Source organism: Mauremys reevesii, linkage group 23, assembly GCF_016161935.1.
Source record: "Mauremys reevesii isolate NIE-2019 linkage group 23, ASM1616193v1, whole genome shotgun sequence".
Classification (NCBI taxonomy): domain Eukaryota; kingdom Metazoa; phylum Chordata; order Testudines; family Geoemydidae; genus Mauremys; species Mauremys reevesii.
The window spans coordinates 2475012-2493455 of record NC_052645.1 but is presented as its reverse complement, the minus strand read 5'-3'; the positions used below and the strand labels follow the sequence as shown (position 1 = coordinate 2493455).

At 48.5% G+C, this 18444-nt stretch overlaps 1 non-coding gene across 1 annotated transcript; it reads left to right on the top strand.

Moving 5' to 3' along the window:
• Positions 1 to 495: 495 nt before the first annotated feature.
• Positions 496 to 567, top strand: TRNAA-UGC. The gene has a single exon. It is a non-coding gene; the product is annotated as a tRNA-Ala (tRNA).
• The last annotated feature ends 17877 nt before the right edge of the window (positions 568 to 18444 follow it).

Here is an 18444-nt window from a genome sequence, read left to right as displayed (position 1 = left end):
CAGGCTAATCCTGCCGCAGATAGAAGGGAAACTGGGAGTGATTCTTTGCTGTTCAGCCATGGAAACAGTGACCCCATTGCACCGCAGTGAATGTGCTGGGGAAAGCTGGACTTCACAGGCAGGTAGAAAGAGCAGATCCTAGAAACACCTGGAGCTCCCCACAGCACTTCTGCCACCAGGGGCAGGTGTTGAGCGACTCACAGTGCCCACCCCCCCCCGACACATTACCTTCCAGCAGGGGGTGGCAGCACCCCCCACCCAATGCAGGGGAGAGGGCTGAGTGTATCTCTGCCCCCTGAGTCCAGGGCACCCACTCTCTCTGCCCCACACATCGAATCTGGCCCTGCTGCAAAGTGACCCTAAGAAGCAGCAGCCTCCAGGACAGCAGATTTGGCCTCAGAGCAGGGAATATGTCCCTCATGCTGCTTTTAGGCCACTAGGTGCTCTGGAAACAGGAGGGCTCTGAGTGTAACCTATAGTACAAATGGCCCATCTGGGGATGTAGCTCAGTGGTAGAGCACATGCTTTGCATGTATGAGGTCCTGGGTTCAATCCCCAGCATCTCCAGGTTCTTTTCACCCTGCTGCTTTGCTCATGCCCTGCAGGAGTTTCAATCCTGCTCAGTGAGGGGCTAGTGCCAATTGCATGGAAGGTCTGGGGGGGTTTCTGCTCCTAAGTCTCCTCTGCACATTTAAGATTCCCACCTGCTGTGCTGCTTGGGACAAGGGTAGATGAGAAGGGAGAATTCTCCAGCACTGGAGGGAAAGGTCCCATCTGCACAGACTGAGAGGCAAAGACTAGACTTATTTCTAGTCTGGGCACAATCTTTTCTCCTGGTATAGTCCTTGTTCCAGCTCAGGTGGTAGCTAGGGGATGTCTCATGACTGCAGCCATGTTTGTTCAGTTCCACCCCCTTATACAGCTTTGGTACAAGGCAGGAATTTTTTGTCTCTCTCCTGGGGAAAAGCCCCAGGTTTAAGATGGATTCCTGTACCAGGTGACATGGTCACATGTCCCGTGAGACCCCCCTAAGCCTTCATTCTTCCTGGCCTAACTCAGGGATGGTGCAGGACAGAGCCATCGCCAGTCAATTGTCTTGGTTAATGGGAGCCATCAAGAGTCCAAACCACTGTAAATGGCCCATACTTTGCATCATTACAACAGGACCTCAGAGTTATAGTTCATATTTCTAGTTTCAGATCCAAGAATGATCGGTTCATACTGTCATGAATAGTTAGTAAAGGGTTAAAACATAGTACCTGGTGGGCACCTGACCTGAGGACCAATCAGGGAAGAGAATTTGAAATTCCTAGGAGGGAACTTTTCCCCTCTGTTTGTGTGTGTGTTGTTCTTAGCTGTTTGGAATTACAAGAGTCCAGATGCTTTAATCAAGTCTTCTACCAGTTTCCACCTTTCTGAACTAATTTCTTCTAGTCAGGATAGTGAGTATTAGAAAGGTACTTTGTGTCCTCATCTAATAATCCTATGTTTGCAATTCTGTGTGTTTGTTATTGATTATTCTTAATTCTGCCTGTACTGTTGTACTGAGAAGGAGAGAGGATTCTCTCCAGAACTTAGCAAGGTTATACCCTATGAGTGTCCAGCTTGGGCTCATAGAGATTCTGTATTTTCTTGTTTTTCTTTTAATAAATTCTTCTATAAAGATTTGATTAAGTCCCTTCTACTGTGGATACGGGGGGGGGGGAGCTAAGAGACACTCTCTTGGTGGTGAGACAGGCTTATCTCCGGGCAGAGAAGGGAGGGGGGGAAGGAGAGGCTTCTCCCTCTGTGAGTTGATCTGTGTTTCCCCAGGGAAAACAGGGGTGTCCCGGCCCACGTAAATTGACCGAGGTGGTGGCAGTGACAAGGAGACCTACCCTAGGATCTTAGGGTGGGGGAATAGATGCGGGTCCCCACATTGGAGCCCAACAGTTCCAAGTGGGGGGGAAACCTATGACACATACAAATAGGATGAACACACACCGTAGATTATAAGCTTTGTAATGATACCTTACAAGAGACCTTTTGCATGAAGCATAGTCCAGTCACTTTATATTCACACTCATTAGCATATTTTCATAAAATCCTATGGAGTGCAACTTCACAACAGGGAAAGGGTTTTACTGCGGCACCTGGGAGCAGTTGAGTTTCATGTTCAGGCTGTGGTATGAGTTCCTCCAGGTTTCTCGTAAGCACACAGGGACCTTCGCGGGTGCTCTCGATACAGGAATGGCCCAGACATGATAAAGTGATGGGAATTGCATTTTCCCTTTTTATTTTTGTATTTCCAATGACATTTCTTTTTGTGATTTTGTTTTGCTTTGTATAACTGTGTTTTCTCCCGGATTTGATGTTTAATGAAAAAAAGAATACGGCCTCAAGCCACCAGATGGAGGAGCAGGCTGGGGCTAGGACTGCTAAGAGAGCGAGAGTAGCAGTTTTTCTGTATAGTTTCCTGCCCTCATTTTCATGATTAGTTTCTCTTCTGCACGAAATTTCCTCTTTTTCAATGTGAGCCTGACTAGCTCAGTTGGCAGAGCATCAGACTTTTAATCTGAGGGTCCAGAGTTCAAGTCCCTGGTTAGACAAAGAAACACTTTCCACCTGTGACATCCCCAAAGAGTTTTAGAAGGACTCTCCTTGACTTTAGTTTTTCCTTTTCAGGACATGGCCTTTCCTAGGAAGGGCCCTTTACTGCCTGGGACTGAAGGTGCTACTGCCTCACCTGTCCACTGGCCTCACAGTCTGGAGGAAGAAAGGCCTCTGGGGCTGCAGCAAAGTGCCGTGCGCTGACTTTTTGAGTAAATGCAGGGCTGGCCAGAGAGGCATCTTCCCACTGAGTCCTCCCTGCCAGAAAAAATTGTCCCCACAGACAGGGGTGGCTCCAGGCCCCAGCACACCAAGCACATGCTTGGGACAGCAAGCCGCGGGGGGTGCTCTGCCGGTCACCGCGAGGGCGGCAGGAAGGCTGCCTTCGGCGGCATGCCTGCGAAGGGTCGGCTGGTCCTGTGACTTCGGCGGACCTCCCACAGGCAAGCCACCAAAGGCAACCTGCCTGCTGTGCTTGGGGCAAAATGCCTAGAGCCGCACCTGCCCACAGAGTCCTCCCTGCTGGAAGTCTACAGTAATCAACAGGTGCTCTGCTGATCCCATGGTGTAAGGGCCAGCACTCAGGACTTTGAATCCTGCAATCTGAGTTGAAGTCTCAGTGGAATCTGAGTACAATTTCTGTGCCACAAACCCTGCTGGGTCTTCCAAGGCTCTGTCTTGCTTTCTCAAAGGCCATGAAAGCCACTACAAAAGGGTTCTTTCTCCTGCTGATAATAGCTCACCTTAACTGATCACTCTCATTATAGTGTGTATGGCAACACCCAATTTTTCATCTTCTGTGTGTGTATGTATGTATATAGATAGATAGATAATCTATATCTTCCTGCTGTATTTTCCGCTGCATGCATCCAATGAAGTTGGTTTTAGCCCAGGAAAGCTTATGCTCAAATAAATTTGTTAGTTTCTAAGGTGCCACAAGTACTCCTTGTTCTTTTTGCAGATAAATGAATGGAGGTTAAGTCCATGAATGGCTATTAGCCAGGATGGGTAAGGAATGGGATCCCTAACCTCTGTTTGTTAGAGGGTGGAGATGGATGTCAGGAGAGAAATCACTTGCTCATTACCTGTTAGGTTCAGTCCTCTGGGGCACCTGGCATTGGCCACTGTTGGCAGATAGGATGCGGGGTTGGATGGACCTTTGGTCTGACCCAATATGGCCATTCTTATGGTCTTATGAAGGGAGGAGCAATGTACTAGGATAGAGTTTCTGTAGTGTAGTGGTTATCACATTTGCCTAACACGCAAAAGCTCCCTGGTTCAAAACCAGGCAGAAATATGCTGGCTTAATTTTCCCAGCTCCTACTGGCCTATTCCCTGTGGTTGTAGGAGCAGCAGTGATTTGTATGCTCAAAAGGTCTGTTATACTTCCCCTGCTCCCACTTTTGTCTCCTGTCCCTCTCTGAATGCCTGTGAAGTGGCTTTTCCCTTCCCCCGCCCCCCTGGAATGCTCCTGGGATGAATGGGCTGGTTGAAGAGCAGAAGAGCTCCCAGGTAGACAAGGTGTCTGGGACGCTAATTAGGCAGCACTCACACACCCAGAGCATGGACACTGCCCAAGGTGGAGTGTGACCAACCAGATGCAGCCAAGTCATCTCTAGTCGCAGGCCATGAGGTGCAGGCCCTTAAAAGGGGAAGGGGCCATGTGCTCAGGAGAGCACTCACAAGCTTGTACCTCCAGTGAATGCCCTTTGCCCGGACCGCCTGGCCAGTGGTTCTCTGCGTTGTATTTCATTGTGCCTCAGGGAGACTTACCTTCGTCGCACCGTCCATAGCTGCGCTGTGGGACACTTACCTTGCAGAATCCTGACATCTCCAGTGCTGTGCCTGTCCTGGGAGCGTGAGTGTGTCACCCTGCCCCCCTTCGTTTGAGCTTAGCTATCAATATAATAAACGTGCTGCTTTCTGCCAAACTCTGGTGGGTCATTAGTGCTCCCTATGCTGACTAGCTGGCCCAATTTCAGGTAACACCTGCGATAACCCCAGCCCCTGCATGACAGAGGGTAGTGAAATGAGCTGAGAAAAAGCCTTGGTGTCAGCAGGGGAAAGCTAGAGGATCTGGGCCAGGCACCTTTTGAAGCCTTGTGGCTTGGTCTCCTCTGCCCTTGGAGATTGGCCTATGGCGGCCATCTCTTCTGTGTGACTTGCCAAAGGAGGAAGTGAGGCGGGTATGGGGCAAAAGAGGAAAGTCGAGCTGAGGAAGGCAGGGCAGAAGCTAAGTGCCTCAGTGCGGCTAAGTGGGGTTAGTAGAGCACCACCAGTCGTTCTGCAAAGCCTGGGGAGGTGCGGTTGGCTGCTGGGAGGTAGAATCCTGTGCCTGCCTCTTGGCTTCCCAGGGGTGGCTACTTGCAGCCCAGGAGAAGAAGGACAGTTCTGAGTGAAATGAAGACAAGCAAAGCTCTGGGAGGAAATTTGGGTGCGGGGTGCTGGCTCTGCGCTGGGGGAGGGGGTTGGGATGCAGGAGGGGTGGCGCTTACCCTGGGCACTGCAGCTCCCAAAGTGACCGGTACACACAACCCTCTGGCAGCAGCTCCTAGGTGGGTGGGGCCAGGGGGTCTCCGTGTGCCGCTGCCTGCAGGTGCTGCCCCCAGAGCTCCCATTGGCTGAAGTTCCTGGCCAATGGGAGCTGCGGAGTTGGTACTCGGGGCAGGGGCAGTGCATGGAGACAGTCCCCCCGCCCCAGGGGATGCTGGGACATGCCGGACATTTCTGGGAGTGGCACAGAGGGACGGAGGCAGAGTGGGCAGGGAGCCACCTTAGTGCTGCTGGCACATCTCTGCACACCCATGGGGAGGGGAGCAGAGGGCCCCATGTGCTGCCTGGGGTAGGGGCAGTGCACAGAGCTGCCTCCCCTCCTGGGTCTATTATAGGAGTTGGTGGGTGGGGTCTTTTGGCCTGCAAGGTGCAGCAGGTCGGACTAGATGATCACATTGGTCCCTTCTGACCTTAAGGGCTCTGAGTCTAAAAGGGAGAGGGAAGTAAAGGGAAAAAAATAAAAAATAAACCAAACATTGTAATACCAGGATGACTCCACCTGCTCATTGTATAGTCCCGCCCCTTTCTTCCTCCACTGGGTTTTTAATGACCTGCAGCACATTGATTCTCTCATTTCATTGCTAAACTGATACAATGTGACTGAAATTAAACCAATTCCCAGCAGAGGAAACATCACATTCCTGCATTCGCTGTGAATTGAAGCCAGGTCAACTGCTTGAAAAGCAGCTACGCTCACCACTGTACCACCAATGCATCTGGCAAAAACACCACTTATGCTTGCCCAATGAGGCTAGACCAGAATTGAGGCATTTTACTGCCTGTTAAAATGTACTGGAGTCTCATCACTAAAAAAAAACCTACCTCTATCTTCACCTGGGTTTGGACCATCAGCCTCTCAATTAGGTCACCAAAGTGGTTAATCACAGACACAGGTAACTACCCTACACTTCCCAAGCTTGTCTATGAAGCACCTACAGGGGCACACCTGGCTAGTGAGGGAGGCGCACTGCTGGGGTTATGAGTTCAGGCCTCACCCAAAGCATCAGTTTTCATTAGCCATGGAGCTTCCCCCACTCACTTTGTCTAATTCACATGGAAAGTGCCATACCAGGGTGATGAGAGTAAATTCTAAACTCTGAAATGCGGAGGTTGGCCCATAGATTGGGATAAGGGGTTTGAAGAGAAAAAGCTCTAAGGTTATAAAACCAAGCAGTCTCCAGGGGCAGGTACGGTACAACGCCTCAACAGGGAGCCATTTGGGGAGGCGGTTTCACTTCCTCTGTTCAATGTCCTGAGAGGTATTTTAAGATGAAGGTAACACCATGGCTAACAGTTGAGTGGCACATCCTGGGTTAAAGAAAGGAAGGGACTTGGGTTAATAGTCAGAAGATTTGTGTTATCGTCACTGTCTGACCCCCCTTCAGTTCAGAGGTTTGTGCTTTGTTGGGTGGAACGCACAGACTCCTGGGGAGCAGGGGCAGCTGTTTCCATGGCAGAGAGCCTGGCACTTATGAGACTTTCTTGACTTGCTGTTTTGAAGCAATTCAATAAAATAACGGTGGAGCTACAATGTCCAGTCCAAAATTTCAGCCCCCCGGTACAAAAATGCTATTTTAGGATCTAAACAGGAGGCTTCCGGCGCTAGGACACCTGACCAGAGAGCTCAGTGGGGGGTGTAAGAGCTGGTGACTCTGAGGGTCCTGGGCTAAATCCACTTGCAGGTGGAAATATTTTGATTTATTTGATGGATAATGAGCACCAGCTACCAGGGGAGAAGCCCTGCCACCCTGCTGCCACTCCAGCTGCTGCCCCAGAGGGGGGAGCCCCAGGGGGCCTGCTGCTGCTCCGGCCACCCCAGGAGTGCTGCTGCCAGGGCCCACCGAGCTGCGGCTGCTCCTGCTGCCCGCGGAACCACAGGAGGGAGATGATTTTTTGACAGTGACGGATGCCTCGTCCTAAAGGCCTTTGTCTGCCCCCTTCTAGTGACTGTTTGGTACAGGAATGCAGCCCTCACTCCTGGGGCTCTCCTGGGGAAATAATGTTTCTGTGCAAAACACCAAAGCTTTTGACAGAAAGGAAGAAAAGGAAATGGCCACACGATGGGACTAGGACATAAGGAATGAAACACAAGATGCTTCTCCCATGTGCATTGACTTTGAACCTTGTTGTTTGCGGTGTTGTCTCTCATGTCCTGGGACCAACATGGATACAACAAGGGGGAGGAGGTCACATAATATCTTCTAAAGGACCAAGGAAGGGAGTATTATTTACTCCTTCTCATAATACAAGAAGTAGGAGGGGTCACCACATGAAATGAATAAGCTGCAGGTTTGAAATGAACACACTTCCTCAAGCTGCTGGCAATGCTTCTACTAACGCAGCCCAATCTGCTGTTAGCCTTCTTGGCAACAAGGGTGCTGTTGACTCATATCCAGCTTCTCATCCACTGTAATCCCCAGGTCCTTTTCTGAAGAACTGCTGCTTAGCCAGTCAGTCCCCAGGCTGTAACAGTGCAGGGGATTCTTCCTTCCTAAGTGCAGGACTCTGCACTTCTCCTTGTTGAACCTCCTCAGATTTCTTTTGGCCCAATCCTCCAATTTGTCTAGGTCACTCTGGACCCAAACCCTGTCCTCCAGCGCTTGGATTCTTTACATGCTTTCACAGAGTGAAGAGCACATGTTCCATGATTTCATACGGCAGAGTTTTATGCTATAGGGAGCTTTCCCTGTGTGAATTTGACAGGTGAATCAACATAGAGACATATTGTGACCCTTCTCAGGGAGCTGAGGGCTGTGAGTTTCCTTGATGCCACCTTCCACTAGGAAGAGGGAGTTTTGCATTTGGTAGCTGGATGTTAGTGACCAAACTCACCCAGCCCATCAGGCACTCAAGGCCCCTCCTCTGAGCTACAGCAGCCACCCTAACCCCTGACTTCCTTCAATGTGTCCCCCCCCCCCCCCGGGGTCCAGCCCGGATCACCAGATACTCAGAGAAATCCCAGATTCTCTCTTCCCAAAGCAATGGTATATTCCAGGTTACTAGTTTTACTGTGGACCACTGCTACTGTATCTCACACCGCACTTGAGTATAGTTATCAAACAAGCAGAAATTTATTTAACAACCGATAGAGATTTAAACAAACAAATGTGAGTGCTGGAAACCAACTGTTACCAACTAAACAAAATCAGAAAATGCAACCTACACTTGTTAATAGTGACCTGTCCTATCTAAGGCCTGGTCTACACTAGGACTTTAAATCGAATTTAGCAGCGTTAATTCAAATTAACCGCTCAACCGTCCACACTAGGAAGCCGTTTAATTCGACCTAGAGGGCTCTTTAGTTTGAATTCGGTACTCCACCCCGACGAGGGGAGTAGCGCTAAATTCGACATGGGTATCTCGAATTAGGCTAGGTGTGGATGCAAATCGAACTTACTAGCTCCGGGAGCTATCCCACACTGCACCACTCTGTTGACGCTCTGGACAGCAGTCCGAGCTTGGATGCTCTGACCAGCCACACAGGAAAAGTCCCGGGAAAATTTGAATTCCTTTTCCTGTCTGGACAGTTAGAATCTCATTTCGTGGTTGGACATCGGGGCGAGCTCAGCAGCACCGGCAGCGATGCAGAACTCTCCAGCAGAGGAGTTCATGTAATCTCTGAATAGAAAGAGGGACCCAGCATAGACTGACCGGGAACTCTTGGATCTGATCAGTGTGTGGGGCGAGGAGTCTGTGCTTTCGGAGCTGCACTCCAAAAAACGGAATGCAAAGACCTACGAGAAGGTCTCCAAAGCCATGAGAGACAGAGGATACAGCCGGGATGCCATGCAGCGCCGCGTGAAAATCAAGGACCCCAGACAAGGCTACCAAAAAATCAAAGCGGCAAACGGACGCTACGGAGCCTGCCACCACTGCCCCACCAGCGACCATGGACTCTGACGATGGGACAGTGTCAACGGCCAGTTCCTCAGCGATGTTCGCGGACGGGGAAGATGAGGAAGGGTTTGTGGAGGACGAGGCAGGCGACAGCGCTTACAACGCTGGTTTCCCTGACAGCCAGGATCTCTTCATCACCGTCACGGAGATCCCCTACCAACCCTCCCCGGCCATTAACCCGGATCCTGAATCAGGGGAAGGAGCAGTCGGTAAGTGCTTTAACCATGTAAACTTTTATTCTTACTATAACAGGAATCTGAAGTATGTGAAAAGGAGGTCTCTCTATATATGGGGATAGAACAGAAATCCTCCTGGGAGATCTCCACAAACCTCTCCTGGAGGTAATCGAAAAGCCTCCGCAGGAGGTTCCTGGGGAGAGCTGCCTTATTGGGTGCTCCGTGGTAGCACACTTTTCCGTGCCAGGCTTTCATGAGGTACTCAGGGAGCATTGCCTCCCCGAGCACGGCGTAGGGCCCTGGTTTGTGCTGGCTTTCAAGCAGCATGCGCTCTCTATCTCCTTCAGTGACCGTCCTCAGGGTGATCTCACTCGGAGACTCCTGCATGTAATTAGGGGAATTACTGTAATGTTACACCTGGTCCAAAGTATTTTTAAAAAATCTCCGGCCAGACGGCATAGCAGAGACTCAGCACGCTGCTGCGTGACGAGCGTAACGGAAAGCCAAAGAATCAAATGGACGCTCATGGAGGGAGGAGGGACTGAGGACGCAAGGTATCCCACAGTTCCTGCAGTCTCCGAAAAGCATTTGCATTCTTGGCTGAGCTCCAAATGCTTCTAGGGTCAAAAACAGTGTCCGCGGTGGGTCAGGGCATAGCTCGGCAATTTACGCAGCCCCCCAACCACCCCCAGAAGTGAAAGGGAAAACAATCCTCTCTTGACTCTTTTACATGTCACCCTATCTTTACTGAATGCTGCAGATAGACGCGATGGTGCAGCACTCAACACCAACATCCTTGCTCCCCCCACGCTATGGATGGCTGATGGTACAAAATGACTGGTATCCGTCCTCATCATCAGCCTATTGGCACATGGGGCAGTGCAAAAGGACTGGTAACCATGCCGACTAGCATCGGTAAGGTCAATCAAGGGCGCCTGGTCCTAATTTTTCGTGGTAGATGGTGCAGTATGGCTGATAACCATCATCATCATAGCAACAGGGGGCTGAGCTTCATCAGCCCCCAAGCCTTCATGTGTAAAGAAAAGATTCAATTGCCCCTGGACTAGCAGCAGGATGCTGGGCTCCTCTTCTCCACACTCCTTAATGTCCTATCTGGACTATCATAGCAGCTGGAGGCTGCCTTCCACTCATTTCTCACTAACAAGTCACTGGGTCTTATTCCTACATTCTTTATTACTTCATCACACAAGTGGGGGGACAATGCTACGGTAGCCTAGGAAGGCTGGGGAAGAATGGAATGAACAGGTGGGGTTGTTGCAGGAGCACCCCCTGTGAATAGCATTCGGCTCATAATCTATGCAGGATCTGACACAGAGCAGCTGTGCTCTCTGGTTCTCTGATACAGTGGTTCTCTAGTACACTTGCCCATATGCTAGGCAGGACTGATTCTATTTTTAGATACCAAAAAGGAGGGATTGACTCAGGGAGTCAGTCCCAATTTTGGCTTTTGCGCCCCTGGCTAAGAGCAGCCAGGGGCACTTATGACAGCAGCAAATGGTGCAGTGCAAAAGGACTGCTAACCATGCCCATCTTATTACCAATTTATGGTGTGGTAGATGGTACAATATGGCTGGTAACCATCTCTGCTGTCATGCAAAAGCAAAAGCATGCTGCTGTGTAGCGCTGCTGAACCGCCTCTGCCAGCGGCATCTAGTACACATACGGTGACAGGCACAAAAGGCAAAACAGGCTCCATGGTTTCCACGCTGTGGCGACTGCCAGGGCAATCCAGGGAAAACGGGCTTGAAATGATTGTCTGCTGTAGCTTTCCCGGAGGAAGGGATGACTGACGACATTTACCCAGAACCACCCGCGAAAATGGTTTTTGCCCCATCAGGCACTGGGATCTCAACCCAGAATTCACAGAGACAGATTAGACTGTGTTCATTCTTCGCAAAAATTTATCTTGGCAAGGAATTCACTCCCTTTTTCCCATCACACAGCTTGGACTGTCTCCAGACCCGCCACAGCATCCCCTTCACAGAGGCTGGCAAAGATTAGGCGGCGAAAGAAAAAGACAGGGGACGAGATGTTCGCTGAACTTATGGGGTGCTCCCGAGACGACGCGGACCAGCAGAGCCAGTGGAGGGAGACCCTCTCTCTGTACCAGCGCTCACACAGCGAACGGGAGGAGAGGTGGCGTGAGGAAGACAAGCAGGCGACTCAAACGCTGCTTGGACTAATGAGAGAGCAAACGGACATGCTCCTGCGCCTTGTGCATGTTCTGCAGGACCTCCGGCAGGAGGACAGAGCCCCCCTGCAGTGTATCTGCAACCGCCCTCCCCCGCCACAAAGTCCCATACCCCCCTCACCCAAAATAACCAGAAGGAGGGGCGCCAGAGGCCGTGTAAACTGTCACTGCACCCCAGCAGAGTGCTCAAGTACCCAAAAGCTCTCATACCCTACATTTTGAAAAGTCCTTTCCTTCCTGCCTCACCCAAGCCCCCATCCCAGTTTCATCCCCTAACTGTCTAGTTGATAATAAAAAATACTTTTCTGTTAATTACTGTTTCCGTCATGTTCTTTTAGAGGAGACTGTGTTTGAAGGGGGAAGGAGTTGGTAATTTGACAGGACAATCACCTTTACCAGGGTACAGACATGGGGCAGGATCAGCAGCAGGTCACACACACACTGCAGTCAGTATGCACCCTGGTTGGTATGGGAGGTGGTTTGCAGGTTCTGTGTGGGTGGGGGGGTATGTGACTTTGTAGCGGGGGAGGGGGGTTATAGATCTCATGCAATGGTCCCTGTCCTGGACCACAGAGCCACGCAGCAGAGGAATCTGTATCCGTCCTCCCCCGCCAAAAGGCCACATAGCCCCCGCACACAGAGTCCCAAAAAGGAGGGATGGCAGGCTCCGTTGAAACATCCAGTCCGGCACTGCAGACCACTCTGGGAGCAGGAGCCTGTCATTCCTTGAGTTTACAGGCGGTCTTTACATCACTGCACACCCTACCCAGCACAGTCCGTGTCCCAGTTTCAACCCTGTAACGCAAAGTCATCAATAAAGAAACCTTTGTAAAGTTACAGTGGAACATGTATTTTATTTTTAAACGTGTGTTGGAAGTTGGGGAAGCGGGGTGGGCGGGGTATGTAACTGCAGATGCTAGTCAACAGTCACTTGGTAAAGAAACAGGGGCAGGTTCAGCTTCTCTGTAAAGAAACTGAACAGTCACAGGTCACGCTGCTCACTGCTCGCTGGTACTTTAAGAGTTCCTTGTCGCTGTGCAAGGCGCCTGCACAGAGCTTCACGAGCCAGGGCATTAGCGGGTAGACTGGGTCCCCGACGATCACTATAGGCATCTGCAAATCCCCAAGACTTATTTTGTGGTCCGGGAAGAAACTACCTTCCTGCAGGCGTCTAAACAGACCAGAGTTCCTGAAAACAAGCACGTCATGAACTTTGCCTGGCCACCCGACGTTGATGTTGGTAAAACGTCCCCCATGGTCCACCAGTGCTCGCAGCACCATTGAAAAGTAGCCCTATTTCTCAGCAGCTGACTGTGGAAGAGGTGGATGATAAGGTGCGAGGAGTTGACAACGGCCATAACTGCAGCGGGATCCGTGCTCAAAGTGCTGTGGCGCCCGCGCTGTCACTGAGCAGAAAAGTGCACGAACAGATTGCCCGCAGACGCTTTCAGGGAGGGAGGGAGGGCGTGATTGACGGTTCAATGATGACAGTTACCCAAAACCACCCTCAACATTTTTTCCCCCAGCAGACATTGGGGGCTCTACCCAGCATTCCAATGGGCAGCGGGAGTGCGGGAACTGTGGGATAGCTTCCACAGTGCACCGCTCCAAAGTCGACGCTGGCCCGTTACTGTGGACTCAGACAGTCGAATTAGTGTATTTAGTGTGGATACACAAATTCGACTTCATAAGGTCGATTCCACAAATTCGAATTAAGTAGATTCGAAATAGTCTTGTAGTGTAGACGCATTACCTAAGTAGAGTCTCACCTCCCACTTCAGTCAATTTCACTGATTCCTAGTCCCTAGGAGCCACTGCCCTGCCTTTCATGAAGCACCACTGGTCATTAGGAATCTCCTTGGTGAATGGACACAGAGTGTTTTTCTCCACCCTGTTATGAACTGAATCAGTCTTTTGTCTTTATTCACAGAAAGAACATTCCTTTCTCCTCATTCTCATATTGTCCTTGTCACTTCCAAAGGTTTCGATGTCTATAATTTGTCTTTGATGGTTTTCCATTGGCTTTTCTGGGTTGGTGCAAAGGCTGACAATGGAGCAATACATCACATAACTGGCTAGCAAGGAACAGGTGCCAATTCCCTCCCACTTGAATGGGCTGTTCCCAACAAGACCTATGATTGGGGTGACTCACTTTCACAACAATACCATATGGGCATAATTTTCCATGTACTTACATTACTCCTTAACCATGCCTCGGACACACCTCTCGCAGTGATTCGGAGTATCAATAATTTACAAGCTTTCAGTAGAGATATCACTGCTATGCTTCCTGGATAAATATCATAAAAGCAGTGTATTAGCTGTGGGGAGTTTGTCAGGACTGAGACAGGAGTTGCTTGTGAAGAACAGTGACCTCTTTGCCAATTGGCACCAATGAGCTTTTGTCACAGATGCACTGAGCTATACAGTCACCCCCTGATAGAACAGAAAGGCCAGCACAAAAAACAGAGAGAGGAACAATAAGATACTAAAATGACAATGGCTGGAACTCTCCATTTCTCTCAGTCTTTGCATTCATGAGCACTAAGATCTGTAGCTACAGTTGAGGAACCAGGTGAGCGGACAGCTGGCTCAGCCCTCCATACCAGTAACTTTCTCACACATAGGGAGATGGGTCAAAATTGGAATTGATGTTAAGGCTGTGTCTACACTTCAAACACTGGAAATATTCTTCTGACAACCCAACACTGCCTACACTGGGGCTCAGGTCACTAACTACTTCTCTCAGTGGAGAGGACTTTTCACACCCCTGAGAGATGTGACTCTGCCAACAGAGCTTTTCTACATCGACCAGCCTTTAGCTGGCTTATTGACCTGAAAGGCAATGGATTTCAGTCTTTTTCTTTATATTGATGGTTGATGAGTGCAGCTGTGCTAACTGCTGGACACATCCTGTGACAGATGTCAGGCCTTTCCTTTGCAAATTAGAGAAGTGGGGAAGACAGTGACCCTTACAGTCTAAGTGGGTAAAAACTTATACAACTTATCTCCTCGAGTAGCTTTCCTTTGAATAGAAATTGACTTTGAAACTAAGCAAAAAAATTCTATTTGAAAACACAAAATATTAAAATCGATACTTGGCCAATATTCTCTTATACACACTCTCTCACACACATTCTCCCACCCCAACCTTTGGAGTGAGGTTTTTGACCAGAACTCCTTACACTACAGGGGGTAAATTAAATCAAATTAACTTTTCAAGATTAGCCATCATTTCCTGTACGACTAACAAAACAAAACAAAAAAAGACAACTTTCAGTTTTCCAAAATACTTCAGATCATCACACATTTAGGCTCTTCTTCTTTAACTAATAACTTCACCAATAATCTCATGTTAATAGATGATAAAAACATATTCAAAGATCACAAATTCTTATCATATATGTTAGTTTTCTTCTAATGCCCATTGCCAACAACTGAACCTTGGCTCAAGATGTGGTTTGTCCCAACCACTTCTGTGAGTTCAGATATCTCAGGATCTTCTGCAGTATGTGTTGGTGTAAGGGATCTCCTATGTGGGAATCTTTGCATCATGAGGAAAAATACCTCTCGTGTCACACTTTTAATCTTTCAAAGTGAGAGAAGATAGAGGAGAAGTGATGTAAATGCATAAAACACAAGAGAGAACTGTCTGGTCTGCACTAAAGACATTTATTGGTTAACTATATTACTCCGATGTGTGAAAAATCCACACCACTGAGCAATGTAGTTACACAGCCCTAACCCCCTGTGTAGATAGCGATACATCAGCAGCAGAACTTCTCCTGCCAAAAGAGCCACTGCCGCTTGCGAGGGTTGGACTAATCAAGTCCGATGGGAGAAATCTCTCCCATTGGCTGAAAGCGTCTGTAATAGCAGCGCTACAGCAGCACAGCTACATTGGTGCAGCTGCACCAACATCAGCTTTATTGTGTAGCCATAGCATCAGACACAAAACCATAGAATCAGAACTCAACATGTGAGTATCCGAAGTCTGAAATTGGAGCCTGATACATTCATTGCCTCATTGGTTACCATCATTTCTACAGCCTTGAAGTCCTTGTTACCCAATCAGGCAGCCAGTTTGGGATCCACGGGGAAGGAATGTCCTTTGAAGCACTCTCTCTTTGGATCCAAATGGTGAAGGATGATTGTTCTCAATGTAACCTGGCATCCTTTGGAACTGTAATCAGTGACACTGAACTAGGAAATGGAGTTGTACAAACAATTTTCCTTGGGTCATTGGTCACCATAGCTTCCTTTACTGGGGTGGAAACCAAGAACTGGGTGTGGACTCTTTCAGCCCCAGCTCTTTCCAAATCCTTGGCCTTGGGTAGGGCAAATTTACACTTCTCCGAAGTAGAATCCTTTACAAAACCACTCAGTGTTAGTGAGGCTTACCAAAACATGGAGGCTTACCAAAACATGCCCAGCTTTTCTTTAATTTGGTGGCACAGTTCCAGGCAAGGGACTGGATAAAGGGCTGGATCACAATCTTCATTAGTGACCAGAGCTGGAGTTTCTATTCAAACTAGTTATTTTTCTGCAGCTATTAGATTTCCAAAACTGATTTGATTCGATATACATTTTTAGCACCTACAAAGGATAAATTCAACAAAACTCCACTTCTATTTCCTCAACATCTGCATCATGAAGGGCAGCATCTCCGATACAATAAGATTAGCTAGGAAAGATCTTCTCTAGGGCCTGGGTTACAAAGGCTTTGGAACCAACTACATGGGCATTGTGCCTAGTTCAAAAATCACTTACCATGGAATTTTCTCCCCAGATCATCTGGGACAATACTGACTTAAACAATTGAACTACACAGTGATCATATGCACTTCCTTCAGTTAGTTGGGGTTTCGCTGTTGTTCACCATTTCTGAGTAGAGATTTTAAATCACTGCTGTTTCTTTGTTAGCCTGTCCAGTAAATTGGAGAGTTCTCTAATGCAGACAGAACTGCACCTCAACCTTCTCCATGACATCATGCAGGGATGGGGAAAAAGCAAAGCTGAAGTGAGAAATGATGACTTTAGCAAATAGTCATTTGTCTTAAATTCTCCAATAAATCTGAGCTACATCCTATCAAACTGAACTAATATCCAACTGAGTGACCAAACAGCCTTCAGGAAAGATAGAAACCCACATCACAGAGAGCTAGAATACATGGCAATGAAAGTGTCAAGTGAAATTCCAGAGCAGGTTACATCTGATTATTCAGAATCAGGACAAGAGATTCTCCCATCACATTCTCCTCTGATCCATTCAAACATACTTCACTCAGCACTGTCTCAATAGCCAGTTATGTTTATTTACAAAATTTTTAGTATCCGAGCATTGCCATAATGGGGGACAAAACCACTCACACCTTGCCAGAAGTGGCTTTACCAATAGATGGAACCTGGGATTTAAACTCCCAATGAGCACACTGTGTTTGGGATCCATTTGAATTCCCCTTCCAGGTCTCTGACACTTTCATCTCCAGTCAGAGTGACTCTGATATAAGATTAAAGAAGTCAAAGCATCATCTCCAAGCACAGACAGCTGAGAACTGTTCCTCACAGGACACTTTGAGAAGTGGATGGATAGAATGTGATGATGATAACCTCTGCATGGCTCAGACAAAAGGTAACAGTTCTGCAGTGATGGGGAAGGAGGGAATCTCTGCGTCTCCCCATCTCCTTCCAGTGTCACAGAGGCTGAAATGACACTTTTTTTTCTTGCCCCTGCTCCTCTTCATTTAAATATAATTTGAAAAATTCCCATTATATCTGCTCTTCAGCACAACCCAGAGCAACGTGAGAACAAGTGGCAATGATACAATCTGTATCACTGGTGACTAACAATAACTTTGAAATAGGAAGAATAGTATAAATGTGATGCTCCCTGGTTACTGATAGGAAGGGCACACTCGAATTACTCATGGGATAATGGAGCTGATAGAAAGGACAAATGGGTCCACCTCAAAACAGGGCAAACTGCAAAAGGCAAAAATGGGCCACTCATCTGGTCAAACTGAGGGATAACCATGCTGCAAACAGTTCAAACAGCTTTAAAAGTTACTATGTGGGAATCAGGAAAATTATTAGAGAAAAAAAAGTATTGCTAGCCCTAGAGGTGTTTATGTTGTTGATCTCCCTTGCAGATTCTCTGATGACTAACATGGGCTAAGTGCCCACAGAGGGTTTTCCCGCACTCACTGCATTCATAGGGCCTCTTCCCTGTGTGGATTCTCTGATGCCTAATAAGGTCTGAGCTGGTAATAAAGGTTTTCCCACACTCACTGCATTCATAGGGCCTCTCCCCTGTGTGGATTCTCTGATGTTGAGAAAGGGCTGAACTGTTAGTGAAGCATTTTCCACACTCACTGCATTCATAGGGCCTCTCCCCTGTGTGGATTCTCTGATGTGTAATAAGGTCTGAGCTGCGACTGAATTTTCCCCCACATTCACTGCATTCATAGGGCCTCTCCCCTGTGTGGATTCTCTGATGTTGATAAAGGCCTGAGCTGTCAGTGAAGCATTTTCCACACTCACTGCATTCATAGGGCCTCTCCCCTGTGTGGATTCTCTGATGCCTAATAAGGTATGATCTGTGAATGAAGCATTTTCCACACTCACTGCATGCATAGGGCCTCTCCCCTGTGTGGATTCTCTGATGTTGAGAAAGGCCTGAGCTTCTAGTGAAGCATTTTCCACACTCACTGCATTCATAGGGCCTCTTCCCTGTGTGGCTTATCTGATGCGTAATAAGGTGTGAACTGCGACTGAAGGTTTTCCCACACTCACTACATTCATAGGGCCTCTCCCCTGTGTGGATTCTCTGATGTCGAGAAAGGGATGAGCTGTCAGTGAAGTTTTTCCCACACTCACTGCATTCATAGGGCCTCTCCCCTGTGTGGATTCTCTGATGTTGAGAAAGGGCTGAGTTGTCAGTGAAGCATTTTCCACACTCACTGCATGCATAGGGCCTCTCCCCTGTGTGGATTCTCTGATGTTGATAAAGGCCTGAGC